This window comes from Talpa occidentalis, unplaced genomic scaffold (genome assembly GCF_014898055.3).
Source record: "Talpa occidentalis isolate TD23 unplaced genomic scaffold, MPIMG_talOcc4v2.1, whole genome shotgun sequence".
In the NCBI taxonomy this organism is placed as follows: Eukaryota; Metazoa; Chordata; class Mammalia; order Eulipotyphla; family Talpidae; genus Talpa; species Talpa occidentalis.
This window is the reverse complement of record NW_026555331.1, coordinates 67,758,125-67,777,351: the sequence shown is the minus strand read 5'-3', so window position 1 is coordinate 67,777,351 and position 19,227 is coordinate 67,758,125. Positions and strand designations below refer to the sequence as shown.

General features: G+C 39.6%; 1 long non-coding RNA gene across 2 annotated transcripts; it reads left to right on the top strand.

Annotated features, from left to right (window-relative positions):
- The first annotated feature begins 5,511 nt into the window (after window positions 1–5,511).
- Window positions 5,512–11,027, top strand: LOC119243493 (uncharacterized). 2 transcript variants are annotated; one of them, XR_005124745.2, is made up of 3 exons: window positions 5,512–5,747; window positions 10,449–10,545; window positions 10,784–11,027. It is a non-coding gene; the product is annotated as an uncharacterized LOC119243493 (long non-coding RNA). The 2 variants fall into 2 exon arrangements; XR_005124729.2 differs by having other exon boundaries at window positions 10,449–10,549.
- The last annotated feature ends 8,200 nt before the right edge of the window (window positions 11,028–19,227 follow it).

The following is a 19,227-nucleotide window of genomic DNA, read 5'->3' as shown; positions in this document are numbered from 1 at the left end:
CACATCTTCCTGACTCACTCCTGGCCCACTCTGCTTAACTCCCACCTAATACCAGTGGGTTTTCTCCAACCAGTAGAGAAGAACGCCTTCCATGATTGAGTTTCCTTTCTCTTCAGAGTCAAGAATCACTCCCTGCTTTTTTGGACATTGGCACTTTTGCCATCTGCTTCTTCATTGCAATGGAAACTTGAGACAGCAACAATTTTGCGTGCTGTCAGACACATTTCTAATGCCTAGAACAATGTTTGACGTAAAATAGGCCCTCTACATAAATTGATTGAATGAATGAGTGAATCCATATTTCTGATGGCAAGGCAAGTCCAAGGCTTTGGTGCCTACTCTAGGCTACATGGTTTAGGGTAAATGAATATATCAGGCTTTTTTCCAGCCCCCCAGCTGCTAGAGTAGATGCCTGGGTCTGAGGGGCATGCCTGTAATTATGGACATCCGGGCTAGAGAGCACAGGTGTGCACATATGTAAGTGTTCACACCTGTGCCAAGAGGTGAAAGATAAAGGCAGCACAACAAGGAGGACCACTCTGAGGCAAGACCTGGGATGATACAAGACTGATGACGCTAGAGAGAGGCTAGAGAAAGATATGACGCTAGAGAGAGGCTAGAGAAAGATTGCAAAGATTTGCAGGGGCCAGCACCACTGTCTGCACTGCCTGTGCTTGCCTCCTTGCATGCCAGCCTCCCTGCCCCATGTGCCTGTGAACCTAGTTCCCTGAGAGAACATTAAAGGCCTGTAAAAATTATCTTTTCATGTGCTAGAACTGGAAGTTAACCTGCCCTGTGCATACTTGCAAAAGAAGGGTCCACTATGGCAGACTCCAACATGTGCGAGCAGAATGCTGGCATCTAGTCATGTTTCTCAGATTCTGGGATATGGCTAAGTGGATTATGGATTTGGAAAACACCAACTTAAATAGAGTTAAGCAAATTTATTCACTACAGGACTTCTTAGTGCTTTTAATGTTCCAATATGTACTATCAAAAGAACAGTGCACTTAACGAGTTGCAACTTGTATTGACCATAGAACCCTCTCAATACAGGCCACTATATACTGAACCTTCTATGGAACCTCTGCTAATTCTGCTGGTTCTATAAAGGTCGAGGACTACTAATCAGACTACCTTTTAAGCTGATTTTTTCTTTTTTTTTTTTTTAATAAGAACTCTCAATCATTAAAATTCAGGTTCTATTCCATTAGCAATGATCATCCCTACCTCTTTTTGGAAAAAAGCAAGCTTAAGGCTCTAAGTGACTTACCTGAATAATGATGACATGGTTTGCTAATTTGCTGGCCTCTGCAAATCTTTGCAATCTTTCTCTGGCCTCTCTCTAGCATCATCAGTCTTATATCATCCCATGGTCTTACCTCAGAGTGGTCCTCCTTGTTGTGCTGCCTCCTTGTTGTGTGCCAGTGCCCTCAGCATAAAGAGCACCAGGCCAATATCCCTTGCAGAGCTCCTCTCTCTTTCTCAGCAGTTTGGGTCCTTAGTGTCCATTCGCAGAGCTTTGAGGTGACCCTGGTCCAGGCTTCCTTGAGGTGACCAAGTCCCAGCCTGGCCCTGTCCTCTCCATCCCCAGGGCACATTCAGAACACCCAGCATTCTTCCTACCTCTGGAGACTTGGTGCTCTGGAATCTCTTACAACATATGAGGAAACTCTTATGTTTCTGATGATTAACTGATCAAACATCTTCCCCATACAGATAGTTGGAGTCATTTCTCAGCCTGTTTTAGTGTCTAAATAGAGAGGATTACATACTTTTGAAGCATATTAAGGTCAGTGGGGGGAACTCTTGGAGGCAAAAGGGATTTTCACATTCCTCCAAAATAACCTGATGTCTAAGTGCCTATTCTCCATGACTGCAGGAGGTCTTTACTCTTACATTGTCTCTCTGTGGGTATTATTATACCTGTTTTTCAAAGAAGAATGTTGAACAGGCAGAATTTGTTCAAGTTCACCATGTAAGTATGGAATTCTGAATCTATAACCAACCACCAAATTCCAAACCTCACATTCTTTTTTTAATTTTATTTTATATATTTTACATCATTTTTCATTTTTGCACAATGTATGCATTTTCATCTTCGTTATAATCCCCACACAATTCCCACCACCCCCCATTTTTATTCTACTCCCTCCTCTCCTCCCTGTAGTGTGTCTCTGGTTTATAGTTCCTTGTTGATTTTGATTTTTATTTTATTCTAGTCTTTTTCCTGGTCCCTTATTTAGGTTTTCTAAATTCCTGCTATCAGTGAGACCATCCAGTATTTTTCTTTTTCTTTCTGGCTTATTTCGTTGAGCATGATCCCTTCCAGTTCCATCCATGTTGCTGCAAATTGAGTGAGTTTATCTTTTTTGATTGCTGAGCAATATTCCATTGTCACACTCTCTTAAGAAGACACCCAGAAAGTTCTGAGGGAGATCCTTCCAGTATGAGTCTTGGCAGCACTCCATGCCCTACACCAAGCACTTGGGGTACTCAGCTGGACACTTGAATTCTTTAAAGAGTAAACATATCTAATGATTGAGTGTAGGCAGCACCCTCTTAACATAACTACTCACATTTTACAATTGAAGAAACTGAGGCTACCACAGTTAAGAAATTGGTCGCAAGGCTCCTGACAACATTCTCAGGGCCTCAGAGAAATGATGGCCTTTGGGAAGCACACAATGTGTAACTGTTGAATTAAATCATGGACAAATGGATGGATAGATGGATGGATGGACATAGGTAAGACTAGTTCTGCATTTTGGGCTTTACATGTGCAAATTTTTACTTGCTTAATAACAATTAAAAACAAGTGGCTCCTCAACAATTAAAAATAGAAATACCACATCGTTCAGCAATTCTTCTCAGTATACAGACAAAGGAAATGAAATCAGAATCTAACAGAGATAGCTGCAACTAATGTTCATTGCAGCATTATTTGCAATAGCCAAGACATGGAAACAACTTAACATGTCTGTGGAAAGGTGAATTGATAAATAAAAGAGTGTATACTGTCCTAATCCACTCATCATCTGTATTTGAGCACCTAAGTTGTTTCCATAGTTTAGCTATGTAAACTGCTGCAGTGAATGTGGGAGTGCATGTTTCCTTTCTAATTAGTGTTTTTGTCTATTCTATTTCTTGGATAGATACCTAGAAGTAGAATTCTGCATCATATGGTAGATCCATTTTTAATATTTACAGAAACCTCCACATTCTTTTCTATAGGGGCTGAATCAGTCTACGTTACCACCAACAGTGTAAAAATGTTCCTTTTTCTCCACATCCTCACTAGCACTGGAGGGGATTATGCTAAGCAAAATAGGTCAGAAGGAGAAAAAAAGTACTGAATGACATTACTTATATATGGAGTATAGAAATAGCAAAGGGTCAGATAAAGTCAGCTAACAACAAACCTTCGAAAGCTGATCATGGAACTGAGGTTATTGGAGGCTGGAGGGAAGGGCGGAGAGCGAAGTGAGGAGGGAGCATGAAGGACTTTGGGGATGGTCTGTGGGTGCTGTGGTGGTGGGGATGGCATACTAACAATACCTGAAGAGGGAGATCCTATATCTCTAAAGCACAAATAATGATGTTAATCAATACTAACTCAATTTAAAAAAAATAACAAATATCCAATAATCTTTTTTAAAAATCAACAAATATTACATACCTATCACTGTCTTAGCAATTCTAACCACTTTGCATATTTGGTTAAAAAAATATATAAAAAGATGGTATACACCTACACAATAGTGTAATAGGGGCGAACGGGACAGGAGGGCAGGAGGCCCAGGCTCTAAGACAAGAAAGGCACCAAAAAGCCCCAAAAGGTCAAAACCCAAAACCAAAGCCTATAACAATACAATTTCTGCACAATAGGGGCTAAATGAAAGGACAGTGCCCGATAAAAGGACAGGTCACATTCTGTATGTTCTCATCCTTGTGCACAATTGCAAGAGACCTCAGGCTCCAGGAACACCATGGGGTTTATTTTACAAACACCACCAACTGGGAGAACATTTTTGCACCCAACACTAATGATAAAGGACTGATCACAAAAATCTGCAAAGAGCTGATGAGACTCAGCAACAACAAAGAAAATAATCCTGTCAAAAAATGGGCAGAAGAGCTAAAAAGGAACTTCTCCAAAGAGGAAATGCAAATGGCCAACAGACATATGAAAAAATGTTCAACATCACTTGTAATCAGGGAAATGCAAATCAAAACTACCATGAGATACCATCTCACACCAGTGAGAATGGCACATATTAAAAAAACTAGCAACAACAAATGTTGGCGAGGGTGTGGAGAAAAAGGAACTCTTCTGCACTGTTGGTGGGAGTGCAAACTGGTCCAACCACTGTGGAGAGCTGTGTGGAGATTTCTGGACCTACTAAACATAGAGCTTCCATATGATCCAGCAATTCCACTCCTAGGTATTTACCCAATGGACACAGAAACATCCATTCCAAAGAGCACCCGCACCCCTATGTTTATAGCAGCACTGTTTACAATAGCTAAGCTTTGGAAACAGCCCAAATGCCCAAAAATAGATGACTGGATCAAGAAGATGTGGTACATATACACCATGGAATATTACTCAGCATTCAAAAAAGATAAACACGTGCAATTTGCAGCAACATGGATGGCGTTGGAAGGGATCATGCTCAGCGAAATAAGCCAAAAAGAAAAAGAAAAATACCGGATGGTCTCACTCATAGCAGGAATCTAGAAAACTTAAATAAGGGACCAGGAAAATGAATATAAGAAAGTGAAAATCAAAATCAACAAAAAACTATGAACCAGAGACACTTTTTGGGTGGTGGGGGGCGGGAGGGGGGGGATTGGGGTCAGAATGGGGCTTTTGCAATTGTATGGGGGAATATAAAAATAAAATTTATTATTTAAAAAAAAAAAAGGGGAAACAAAGAGCTTACTGTAGGCACAAGTGGTCAGCCATCTCACCTAGGCAGTATCAGTGATGGTCACCACTGATCACCAGGAGTGCTGGACAGCACTGGCCAGTAGTGATGGCCACTGCTGGTCCCTGAGGGGTGGTGTTAGAGACACCCAGTGTTAACAGCTCTTTGTGAGTTGTTGGGCTATACCAACAACAAATAGCTCTTTGAGACACCAGGCCCAGGGCCTTTATTGCTTCTTTCAGGCAATGTCAGAGACTGAGCCCAATCTCTGACAGAGGTCTTCGACTTCTCTTCTCTCCTTCTGTCTTCTTATGCTGTTGGATGCTTCTTTTCTTCTTCCTTCAGAGGCTGGAACTGTCTCTCTGTTTGGGGGCTGGAGTCATGTCTCCTCTTATGAAGCTGGAACTGTTCATCATCCTCAGCTCCCTCTGACCTTGGCTTGTATCCTCTATCAGGGTGCCCTCCCACAAGTATGATGGGATCATTTTTCAATCCTGTGACTGATTGGGCCATTTAGCACCAGTCAGCTCATAGCTCACACCTGATTGGTCCATTCCATGGTCCAGGAAGTACACTGTTACATGAAAGGTCTCTGAGGAGCAACTGCCACAACTGACTTGTGGTGGAGTCTTGTGGTCGGGAACAGACGCGCAAGTCCCTGAGGGCATGCTTGAGAGATGAGTTGTGGAGCAGGTTTGCAAGGCAAGACTCTGCTATCCAGGAAACAGCCCTCTTGCTATTTATTAAGTAATAGTGAACTAGCATGATTGATTATATGACAATGGCAGTAGAAGCAGGGTCCAGGAGAAACAAAAGGTAATCATCTTTTGGGGAACAGGACTTCAGAGGAATCAAAGGGTGATCAATTTTATCGGAAGCAGGGAGGATATGTGGGCCGCATGTACAGGGAGTACTTCCCATGCAGGTGCATGGTATAATTTTCCAGCTACTCCCAGACCATCTCGGACCCTGACCATACAATCAATCAACGGTTACCTAGGTGTCCCCAGCCACTTCATGATGTGCCCCATTGTCTCAGGGCAGTCAAGCGGGAGTGCCTTATCCAAATCTTTCACACACACATAGGTGCATAGAGAAGCCATGCACACACAGGTGCAGAGGCCCTAGGTGGAAAAGAGGCCACAGTGGAGCAGCAGGGTGAGAGAACACTGCTGCTGCCAGTCCCTGCTGCTAAGGCGGCTGGGTTCTGATAACAATAGGATATTATTCAGTCATAAAAACAGAACTCCTGCCATGTGGACCTCAAGAGAGTTATATTAAGTGAAATAAATCAGACAAAGAAAAATCTGTATGATCTTACTTATATGTAGAATATGGGGCAAAAAAACAGAAGCAGGAAACAGATTTGTACTTGCCAATCTGTGTGGGTTTGGGCAGGAAGTGGATGAGTGAAGTTAAAAGGTAAAAACTTCCAGTTATGAGACAAATGAGTTCTGGGATGCAATGTCCATGGTGATTGTAGTAAACAACGTATATTTAGAGTTGCTAAGAGAGTAACTCTTAACAGTTTTCATCACAAGGAATCAAATTTTGTGACTACGAGCAGTGAAGTTAAGTTATTGTGGTAATTGTTTCATAATAAATCATACAAGTTTCCCTTGCAATTTGAAAGTAGATGTTGTAGGCTCCTGCTTAAACCTGACTTCCTCTTACCAACTCTTTTCTCTTGAGTTTAGGCTTTAGAATGGTGAATAGTTGCACTTACATTAGTGAGAGTGGGAGGCTACAGGGTCCCACAAGATTTCAAAGAAGTAGACAAAGGTCTCTAGAAACTGCATCTATGCCTCTTTTTTCTCAAGTTTGGCCTTGACTGGATCTGTCATGGCACTGGTGGGGATCCATTTCTCTCTGGTAATGAGGCTGTGGCTTAATTCTTGTCTTATTTCTCTCTCCATCATGGTTTCAGCTGGTCTTCCCCAGATTTCTGATTTTGTCTGCAAGAAAAGATAAACCCGGGCCTCCCCTGGTGGCGCAGCGGTTGAGCGCGGGGCTGCGAGGCTGCCCGCAGCCTCTGCAGCACCAGTTCGTTCCCCGGCAGCCGGCAAGGGTCCCACAAAAATAAATAAATAAATAATGTGAAGAAAAAAAAAAAAAAGAAAAGATAAACCCAACAGAGCAAGGATGAGGAATTTAAGATTACTGGTAATGATTTTCTCCTTTGTCTACACTCTGGTCCACATTCTTGAGGGATAATGGGTGCAGGTCCATATCCTGGAACTATTTCATGATAAATAGGGGCAGAGGTTTGGGGACGCAGAGAGGAGCAGCCTCTTATCCTAGCTAACTTGAGATATAGCAAGTGTCACAGGGTTGTAATCCCAATTGTTTTATACAATTATTTGAAAGTCTTACAGTCTCTGGCCTTTGGAAGTCAAAGAGAACTAAGTAATCCAGGAGAGAAAGGCCAAAGATTTAAAGAAGCAAGCATATTATCACAACAGTGACAATGGGACCAAGTAAGTTTTGATCCATCCAAATCAATTAGAAAAGACTTGTTTTATAATAGGAGCCGTGGGCCACAATTCAGCTTTTTCCAGGTGCATCACATCTGTGATTTCAGTTCTCAACTGAACTTGGAGTTCAGCTTAAAACCTTAAAACCTTCTATTACTGCTTTTGTAAATACAAATAAGTACTTATAAGTACAAGCCTCAGAGAGAAAAGTTCAGATAATATTTTTTTTTCTTTTGTGCCCTTTCGGGACTGAAAGCAATTTAACCACTTAGCCTCAGTTCTAGAGCTAGCTAAACTCACCTCTCTCGCCTCCTTTGCTGTGATGTGGGATTTATCTTGGGTCTGATAATGGTAAGATTTAGGAACAGCAGTGCAGCTTAAAATGCAGTCCGATCCAGGAGTGTCAACATTTCTGGCACTTGTCAGAAATGTGTCTTCTGTACTCAGACTCAAGGAAGAAAAGGCGGCGAAAGGGGGAATTGGGGTCAAAATAAGGGGGTTGTAATTGTATGGGGAATATAAAAATAAAATTTAAATTAAAAAAAAGAAACAGTCTTGTGGTTGAGCCCAACAAAATATGCATTTTCTCCCCTTTGCTAAAATACTATGGTGATATAAAGCATTGTTTTCTTTCTTTCAGTTTTATCATGATCAAATAGACATAAAGTACAATATAAGTTTAAGGAATATAGTATAATGGCTTGACACATAGGTGTAAATTCAGGAAACAGCCATCATCTCATATAGATACAAAAAAAGTAAAAGTAAAAACAATTTTTTTTCCTTGTGATGAAAACTTTTGGGGTTTACTCTCTTAGCAACTTTCAAATTACCAAGCAGTAGTGATAGCTATAGTCATCATGTTGTATCACAAATCTGGTGTCTATTTTCTATTTTCTAAGTTTGGGTGAGGATTTTTATTTTAATTCCACACATAAGTGGCACTTAGCATAACACCCTCATCCATACTGTCACAAATGGCTGAATAATATGCCATTGTGTATATATACTACAATTTCTTTATCTATTAATCTGTTGATGGACGCTTAGTCTGTTTCCGTATCTTGGCTATTGCAAATAATGTTGCAATAAGTACTCTCCGTACTTGGAATGCTCTCCAAATAGTGACTGCAAAATTTCAATTACCACCAACAGTGTACATGGGTTCTTTTTTCTCTTCATCCTTGACAACAACATGTTATCTCCGGTCTTTTTGATGACAGCCATCTAACACATGTAGGTGATATTTCATTATAGTTTGATGGCAATCTGGGTTTTGGAAAGGCCTCCCAGCACAAGTTTGAACATCACTGAGATGGAGAGAAAGAAGGGAGTGAGAGCATGATGGAAATGTACGGGAATTAAGAATCACATTACACCTGATGCTTTCAGAGGACAGTGGGTAATGCCTTCAAAGTAAAATCTGTTATAAACAAACCAACCATTAATTGTACTGCCATATGAACCCTTGATTTTTGTATGACAGTTACCTGTAAATCATGAATATTTTCCTTTCATGGCTGTTGGTCGTTCTATCTACTCATAGTCCTGCTGCCATAGTGAAAAATTAGTCTGGATGTAAGAGTTGCTCTTAACAGTTTCATATTTAACTGTAGCCATCTGAGTAAATTATGGCTGGTGTATAAAGACCACCATAAGATGGTGTTATGTTTTACAGTGCTTGTTTAGTTTACATTTAGCATTCCATCTGTACCAATTAAATCATAAATTTGTTCAGACACTGGGAAAAAAGAGTGTGTTCTTTGAATGTGGTAATAAGACAACAGGTTTCAAAGTGGCAATGCTTAGTAAACTATATGTGGATCCAATATGTTACATGTACAGACTAGTATCTCATAATTAAAGAGTTGTAGTTGGCAATAAATAATATTATGAGCTCACTGAATTGTAGAATAGAGGTACATTAATCACAAAAAGCTTTATTTTAAAAAGTGATTTGCACAATTTGAACTACCAGTCAGAAACAGTTTGAGTCAAAACTGTGTCTTACAACTTCTCATATTACAAACATTTGGGGCAATGTCATACACTGTAATCATCTCTTTGTGAGAACAAACACAAGGAAGTGCTGGATGGACCCCAGTGAAAGTTCTATTTCATTTTGGTGAACTGGAGGGACACAGCTTTTTGCTTTAATGTCTCATTTTAGTATTTGTAAAATAAACTGTTCTATAAAATTTGTGATTGTTCACCTTATAGTAATGTTAAAAACTAAGCATACCTTTGCTCAAGAGTCATTTTGTAGATACTAAAAGGGGAAGGTGGTTAGTGCAGCAATGTTATCATAAACACAGTAATAGTAAATTTTGTATTTTAGGATCAATAATTTTGCTTGGGATTTTACTTTACATATATTCTATAAATAGGAATTTGGAGAAAATTTCCCACATAGAGTTCTGGGCAAAAGCTAAACAGAATCTGGGCACTAGATTTAAAACATAATAGTGTCTGTGTCATTTCGATAACTGCAATTATGTTATCTTCTGCTAAACTCCTTTGTTTCTTGCAGAGTAAACATACTAGAAATTAATTCACAAATAATACTTTCTTTAATTGTAGAATTTAGTTCATTGTTGTTTGTTAATATTTTATAATTTGACACAAGCTATTTTTAAAAGCTTTACAATCTGTTGTTCTCAGTGAGAAAGTATTCAGAGTATGCTATTTTCAACAAAATAATAACTCACAGTCACCACATAGGTATATTTAACATTTAGCTGGCAAAATACCTTCATAGGCAAGTTCTCAAATATCAACAGTAGACCTAGAAAATGTTAACATATTCATCTATGTATCTGAATCATTCTATAATTAGAATTGTTTGTTTCTCAAATAAATAGCATGGTATACGGTAGATAATAACCAGAAAGTGCATCTAATTTTTCTATTACCAATACTTGTTTTATGTAATTTTTAAATTCTTTCACTTTATTCCACAAAAGCAGAATGCAATTTTAATTCCCCACTGATAAACTGAATCAGCTATTATGATTTACTGATTTACTTTTTCCTCTTGCCTCAGAAACTGCAGTAAATAAATTCTGAGAAAGACCACTGGGAGGAGTGCTTGCTACAACTGTGAAACAAAAGACGGTTCTTCCTTTTTGCTGATTGAAACTGTTGGTATTTGCTTTAAATTTTTCATATTTGCAAATATGAAATATTAAAATATTTATTGTATCAAAGAAGCAATGGTAATCTTGGCCAATTTTTATGAAATTTATATTACCACCAAGGCAAAAAATATGTGCATCTGAAGATGATATAATGTGACTAATCTCTTCAAAATAATAATGGATTTTAACAGGATGGTACAAAACAGGATTTTTTAATTTCAATAAAACATTTCTATTTCAGAAACATTCTATCACTATTGGCTGTTAGTTGTTCCAGTCTTGCAAGCAAATGTGTTCCTGCCAAATGTTCCCGCAGTTTGGAAACTTACCTGCATACCTACCTCAATTCACTCAGATGACTTGGATTCTTCATGTTGTGAATGTACTGACTTTCCCCATCTCTTAAGAAAGGATGGTCTTTACATGAATTTCAGCTGAGCATTTATTAAGAAAAATTAAGTTTATAAATATAAGTTCTCACAGAATTTTAGCAAAATTTTCATCTATGGTCATTTTCATTATCGTGAACGGCCGTGTTTGTGTGTGTGTGTGTGTGTGTGTGTGTGTATGTGAGTGCGCGCGCACAAGAGGTAACATGTTCCGAAGCATGTATGTATGAGCACTGTTGTGCTGGCCCATTGATTTTTATTCTCCTCACTGGAGAATTAGTTATAAGTTTGATTTCATTCAAAGGAAAGCCTGGATTTAGTAGTCTGTAGAAGGATAGATGAAAAGATAGAGAAGACCGCAAGAGAGAAAGAGGGAAGCTGCATTTTTAACCTTTCCTGGCACTGTGTGCCTGACTTCCAGGCCTTGTGAAAGAGCCAGGCCTCCATGAGTGAGGAGCAGATGGAACAGGCAGTAGTAAGGCATTACAAACATTTTTGAAAATGATTCTACAAAGCCAAGTAGCCTGTGGAGTAGTGATAGGGGAGGGGAGATTGAGGAGAGAACAGCAACCTGACTTTGAGATTTTTCAGCAGGTGGCAAACACTACCAAATGATTCTGGTATTAAAACTGTGGCGTTGGGGGGAAGCCGGAGAGAGCATTGCGTGGAGGAGCAGATGCTCCCTGTTCCCCTGCCCTGTGTCTGCCTGTGCGTCCTGGCAGCCAGTTTCTACACTACACCCATTTGTTTAGCTCAAATCCTAGGCCAATAGCTACAGTGGCTCCAATCTAGCCAAAGGCAGGGCAGGACGTTCCATGAAAGTACTCAAGATACTATTCACACTGGTACTAAAATCCTCATTACCTGCAGGATAAAGTCCAAACTCCTTAGTATGACATTCAGGGGTTGCCACAGTGCAGTCTTGCATAACTTTGCAAGTTGGTCCCTCACATTCATTTCCTAAAAGCCACACTCCACTGAAGTGATCATCATTCCATCCTCACACCACACTCTCTGCTACTTCCTTACAGTCTCCTAGCCTGAGATGCCCTTCCTGGTCATCTGTCAAAAACCTCCCAGGCACCACTGAAGGCCACATCCTATAACAGTGCCAACAACCCTCCTCCCTAGTACAGATTACTCTTTTGTGCACTGATAGCACTTTGATTTTTTTCTACATTCCATCATTTAGGTCTAGAAGTTTTTCTTTCCTATTAGTCTGCAAGACCTTCAAGGGAAGATACTCTGCCTGGCTCACTGGGACTTGTATCCTGCCCAGCCCCTTATAGCTGCCACCTGCCTGCCACTGCTGTGACAGCTGCTCCTCCGAGCTGATGTTCACCAATCACATGTGTTCCTGTTAAATGCATTCAAAAACTTCCCTGCACACCTGTAGCCTAATTTGCACTTACTATGTGCAGGGCCTCATTTTTCTCTACATAGATCTGCTCCTCTATTCTCCACTCTCCATTTGTTCAAACCTGGGGTGTTGCACAGATTCTGTGCCTCTCTGGCTTCACTTGCAAAGTGGGATAATGGCTCTGGTCATTGGGTGACTGTGTGTGGCTTACAACACATATAATGAATAATATAGTGTATAGTAGGTTCCCTGCCTATAGCAAGAACTCAAAATGCATTACCCATGTTTTTTGCTATTATTGCTGTTGTTGTTTATGCTATGCAGCAACACTATAAAGTAGGCATATTTCAAACTTCTCCTTGTCATCAGCAGTAATAATGGAGTCAAGATTTATTGTTAGCACAGACCCTACAGCCAGTGCTCTCAAAATCAGTCCTCCCTGACCATGATGTTTGATATTATTTCTTTTTTTTAAAAGATTTTTTTATTTATTCAAGAGCTGGGGTACAGGCCAGAGGCGTGGGAGGGTGAGAGGATTCACCATAGACAGAGAAGAGAGCAGAACAGGCAGACAGATAGAAAGCACTGCTGAGGGGAGGAGCAGGTGAGACAGGAGAGGTCTGCTGCACCATGTGGGTATCTCCCTAGCCGGCCGGGAATTGAACCCGCGCTGCAAAGGCTGCAGAAAGCTTCACAGCACTGTGCTCAACCTACTGTGCCACCAGGGAGGCCCTGATATTATTTCTTAAATTAAAAGAACCTTTTTATAAGTTTGTTAAATATTTAATGGATGAATAAAATAACAGGTTTAAAATGTTTTCTGTTAGGAATATTAGAACCTGAGTAGAATTCTAAGATCATCAAGTCTAAACTCTCTATCCTAAACAAACAGACACAATCATATTTATGTATTTAGAAAATTTATTGAGCAGCTCTAACTGTGAAAGCTGGTGTGGACATGGGGGGATGGTGAGATAAAGGATGTGATGCATGCCCTCCAAGAGCTGACGAATCAACAGGAAGTCTTCATGTTTCTAAATAAATCAAACAGATAAGAAAGAAACGGAAACTTAAGTAAAATAATGACAAATGTTGACTTGTTTAGGAATAAAGATAAAAATTCTTGTAAAGAGATGCATACTAATGTTCCCGATTGAACAAACAATACTATATATGTGGGTATAGGTCTCAGTGTTTTTGTCAGTGTTTTGCCTCATATAAGATGTAAAGTTGAACTCTATGCTTGTTTAGCTAGTTCATGCTATGATTGATTATAGGTCAGAAAAATGAATATTAAAAGTATTATTAAAACATATGTTGACTATTTCACACTGGTTAGACTATTGTCAAAAAGAGGTAGCATAAAAAAAAAAAATACCGAATGGTCTCACTCATAGCAGGAATCTAGAAAACTTAAATAAGAAACCAGGAAAAAGAATAACTATAAGAAAGAAAATATCAAAATCGACAAATAACTATGAACCAGAGACACTCTATAGGGGGTGGGTGGCAGGGAAAGGAGGGTTGGGGTCAAAATAAGGGGGTTGTAATTGTATGGGGGATATAAAAATAAAATTTAAGTAATAAAAAAGAGGTAGCATATGTAAGTGGGATGTAGAAATAAAGAAATACTTGTACACTGTTGCTGCAGATGTAAATTGGATCAATCAACTTGGGAAAAGTTAGGGAGGTTTCTCAAAACATTAAAAGTAGAGGGGCCTCCCCCGGTGGCGCAGCAGTTGAGCACTGGGCTGTGAAGCTGCCTGCAACCTCTGCAGTGCCGGTTCGATCCCCAGCAGCTGGTGAGGGTCCCACATGGTGTGCAGACCTCTCCTGCCGTGCCTGCTGTTCCCCTCAGCAGTGTACTTTGTCAGTCTGCCTGTTCTATTCCCTGCTCTGGCTCTGGTGAATTCTCTCACCCTCCCACGCTTCTGACTGTACCCAGTGCTTATATAAATAAATAAATAAATCTTTTTAAAAAAATTAAAAAGTAGAACTACTATATGATCCAGCAATTCCACGTCTGGGTATTTATCCAAAGGAAATGAAAACAGGATACCAAAGAGATATCTGCAATGCTCTGTTCATTGCAGCATTATTCACAATAAACAAGATACAGAAACAACCTAATTGCCTGCTAATGGACAAATAGAAAAAAATAGTGTGTATAGCCAGTGGAAGCTTATTTAGAAATGAGAAGTTATCCTGCCATTTGTGACAATATAAAGTGATCTAAAGGGCCTTATACTAAGTGAAATATGTCAGCCAAAAAAAAGAAATACTATATGTCATCAATGATATTTGGAATCCAAAAAAGTCAAGCTAACAAAAACAGAGAGTAGAATGGCAATTACCCAAGACGGGGCCATTGGAAGATATTTATTAAGGCTACATTTTTGCAATGAGTAGATAAGTTCTGGAGAGCTGCTGCACAGCATAGTGATCATAGACAATACCACACTGTGAACTTCAAAATTTCTAGGAGAGTTGATCTTTCCAGACTTCAAATTACAATACAAAGGAATAGTAACACATACATATTTGGACAATCACTCTAAAGAGGAATCAAAAGTACACAATGGAGGAAGGAAGATCTCTTCAATAAATGGTGCTGAGGAAACTAGACAACCACATATAAAAGAGTAAAACTAGACCATTATTCAACACAAAATTTAACTCAAAATGGATTATAGACTTGGATATAAGACCTGAAAGTATATAAAATAAATTGAAGAAAACATAGGCAAAACCCTCAATAACATTGACTTCAGACATGTTTTTGGGGATTACATGTTGATGACAAAGGAAACATTAGCAAAAATAAACAAATGGAATTACACCAAACTAAAAATCTTCTATGTGGAAAAAAAAAAAAAAACCCTATCATTAAAATGAAAATATAATACAGGGAGTCAGGCAGATGGTAACAAAATAAAGACACTGGGTTCACCTCATCCAGATACTCACAATTAGGTTACAGTAAAACAAAGCCAATAAAACCCTGAGGGGGGAACTGGATGACCACAACACACACTAGAAGCAGCTTATGGGCCAGAAAGGGATAGGAACATTTTTAAGATAACTTTATTTATAGTTATAATGGGACAGTAGACCCCACAATGGAGGAGTGTGTGCTCTGCCTATGGTTGTTGACTTGGGCACACCCCAATATTAGGGACCGATGAGACCCACCCTGAACTGGATAAGGATGTGCATAAATTGGCAGTAAGGATGGAGGATGCACTGTTGGAGAGCTGCTGGATTGGGAGAACAGAGCAAGGATTAGTGACTTGAACCTGAGTATAGCATAGAACACCTGGTGCCAGAATCAGCAGGAAAAAGCAGAACAAAGCACCTGGGTCTCCTCATAGAAGAGGCTGCTACTGGAAGCCCAGGCTAAGATATTCAAAACACCTGTCACCTCTCCCACCAGGACTAAAACAAAAAGAAATGCTTGAACACACTAGATGCAAGCACCTGCCAATAACAGGTGCAAACACCCCAGGATAAGGCTTTGTGCTAGAAAAGAAAAGAGAACAACTCTTGGCATATGACCCCTATCAACTACAATCATGCCCAGCACACTGCATCTAGCGCTTAAAAATAGCCTTGAGTGGAAATGGACAAGAGACTCTAAGAGCCACTAAGTGTGAGAAGCTGGTATAGGGGAGGAGATCACACTGAATCCCCATCACACAGCTTTCGCACCCACAGCACAATAGGAAGTTCAAATTCATGACTTTACTGGAGAAGATCTTCTGATGCCTACTACCCCTGCTTTTATACCTACAAAGCCTCACTGGGACAAATCTTCAGGTTATTTCAACAGGTGCAAAAACAACAATCTCAAAATCTATTCCTATTACAACCCATAAAAAATGAAAAATGAGAGGACAGAGGAACAATTGGAAATGCCAGTACAAAAAATATCCTGAGAAGCCCCAAACTAGCAGAACTGCAAGACCGTGACTGAAGAGGAGTTCAAGGTAGCAGTTATAACAATGCCTATGGAAGACAAAGAACAATGGAGGGTATAAAACAAGAGAATAAAAATAAAGAAAATACAAGGCAGCTAAAACTAGAAATAACAGAGCTAAGAAACACTACAGTAGATTTTAAAAATACAATTGAATACCTCAAGAGGAGATAAATAGAAGCAATGGAGAGAATTAATGAGCTCAAAGCATGATGTTTGAGAGAAAGAAAATGTAGAGAGAAAAGGACAAAAATATGAAAATAATGCAAGAGTATTTTGAAACAACTCAAATAAAAATGCCACCCATAACATGGGAATTCAAGAAAGAGATTGAGAATGGCAAAGAAAATTTATTTGAATAAATAATTAGTGAAAATCATTTCAATCTGAGAAAAAAAATAAACAGACATTGTGATCCAAGAAGCTCAAAGAGTTCCAAACCAATTAATAACAGACAGACATCATGACGCATTATAATAAAGCTATTGAAAACCAACAACAAGGACAGAAGGTTAAAAACTTCAAGAGAAAAAGTGTAAACTGGGGCCTCCCTGGTGGTGCAAGGGGCTAAGTCTCAGCACTATACAGCTTTCAGCAGCCACTGTGGCATGAGTTGAATCCCTGGCCAGAGGTTAACCCAGATATGGCGCAGCAGACCTTTTCTATCTCACCTACTTCTTCCCTCAGCAGTGTATTTCAGTGGATCCACCTGTTCTGCTCCCCACTCTGTCTCCCGTGAATCCTCTCCCCCCACCCCACCACACACACTCTGGCCTGCACCCTAGTTCTTGTATGCATAAATAAATAAAATAAATCTTAAAAAAAGAAAATAGGGTAACCTATAAGGAAACACCAGTTAGACTGCCAGCAGACTTTTCAGTAGAAACATCATAAGCACAAAGGGACTGGAAAGAGATATTTTTAAGTACTTTAAGAAAAATAATTCCAGCCCATAATGCTTTTTTGTGTGTGGCTTTATTTATTTTACATTGCTCATTTTTGCACAATATTTGATTTCTCCCCTCAGGTATAATCCCCTTAAAACTTCCCCTACCAAATCACCTATGAACTATCCCCATAGTCCCTAGTGCTCTTCCCTCCCCTGTTGTTACCCCTCTCCCTCCTCCTTCCCTCCAGCCCATAATGCTTTATGCAACCAGTGTAACACTCCAGATAAAAGGAAGAGTAAGGATTTTCACTGAGTAGGAAAAACTAAAAGTATTTTTTAATACCAAGCCACATATGAAAGAAATTCTAGAGGGTTTTAATACCGCAACAGAACAATGACTATCAAGGCAATAGACACTTAAATTACTTAACACAGAGTAGGAGGAAGAGAGTGACAATGTGAATAACAGCAGTCAGAGATCAGACAATGGGTCACACAAACAGACCATCATAAACTAACCTCAATAGAACCCTCACTAGGGCCTCCCCTGGTGGCACAGCGGTTGGGTACTGTGCTGCGAAGTTGCCTGAAGCCTCCACAGCTCCGGTTTGATCCCCAGTGGCCCGGCAAGGGTCCCACAAGGCGCGCAGACCTCTCCTGCCGCCCGCTGCTCCCCCCAGCAGTGTACTTCCGTGTCCTTCTGCCTGTTCTGCTCCCCGCTCTGGCTCTGGTGAATTCTCTCACCCTCCCGCACTTCTGATGTATCCAGTGCATGTATAAATAAATAAATCTTAAAAAAAAAGAACCCTCACTAGAATTAACAGAAGTAACACATAATAGAATTGAAATTATTTATTTTTTTAGTATAATTGTCTTTATTTTTTTTATTTTTTATAATAAATTTTTATATTCCACGTACAATTGGAACCCCCCCATTCTGACCACAATCCCTCCCCTCCCGCCCCCCACCCCCCAAAAGTGTCTCTGGTTCATAGTTTTTTGTTGATTTTGATTTTCACTTTCTTATAGTTAATCATTTTCCTGGTCCCTTATTTAAGTTTTCTAGATTCCTGCTATGAGTGAGACCATCTGGTATTTTTCTTTTTCTTTTTGGCTTATTTCGCTGAGCATGATCCCTTCCAGCGCCATCCATGTTGCTGCAAATTGCATGTGTTTATCTTTTTTGAATGCTGAGTAATATTCCATGGTATATATGTACCACATCTTCTTGATCCAGTCATTTATTTTTGGGCATTTGGGCTGTTTCCAAAGCTTAGCTATTGTAAACAGTGCTGCTATAAACATAGGTTATGCAGGTGCTCTTTGGAATTGATGTTTCTGTGTCCTTTGGGTAAATACCTAGGAGTGGAATTGCTGGATCATATGGAAGCTCTATGTTTAGTAGGTCAAGAAATCTCCACACAGCTCTCCATAGTGGTTGGACCAGTTTGCACTCCCACCAACAGTGCAGAAGAGTTCCTTTTTCTCCACAACCTTGCCAACATTTCTTGTTGCTAGTTTTTTTAATATGTGCCATTCTCACTGGTATAAGATGGTATCTCATGGTAGTTTTGATTTGCATTTCCCTGATTACAAGTGATGTTGAACATTTTTTCATATGCCTGTTGGCCATTTGCATTTCCTCTTCAGAGAAGTTTCTTTTTAGCTCTTCTGCCCAATTTTTGACTGGGTTATTTACTTTGTTTTTGTTGAGTCTCATCAGCTCTTTGCAGATTTTTGTGATCAGTCCTTTATCATTAGTGTTGTGTGCAAAAATGTTCTCCCAGTCAGTGGTGTTTCTCTTTGTTTTTGTTATTGTTTCTTTTGCTGTGCAGAAGCTCTTTAATTTGATGTCGTCCCAGCTGTTTATCTTTGCCTTCACTATCACTGCTTTGGGTGATATATCTGTAAAGATGTCTTTGATGTGCAAATCACGTAGTGTTTCGCCTATATTTCCTTCTATATATTTTATGGTTTCAGGACTTATGTCTAGTTCTTTAATCCATTTTGAGTTGATTTTTGTGTATGGTGTGAGGTAGTGGTCAAGCTTCATTCTTTTGCATGTAGCAAC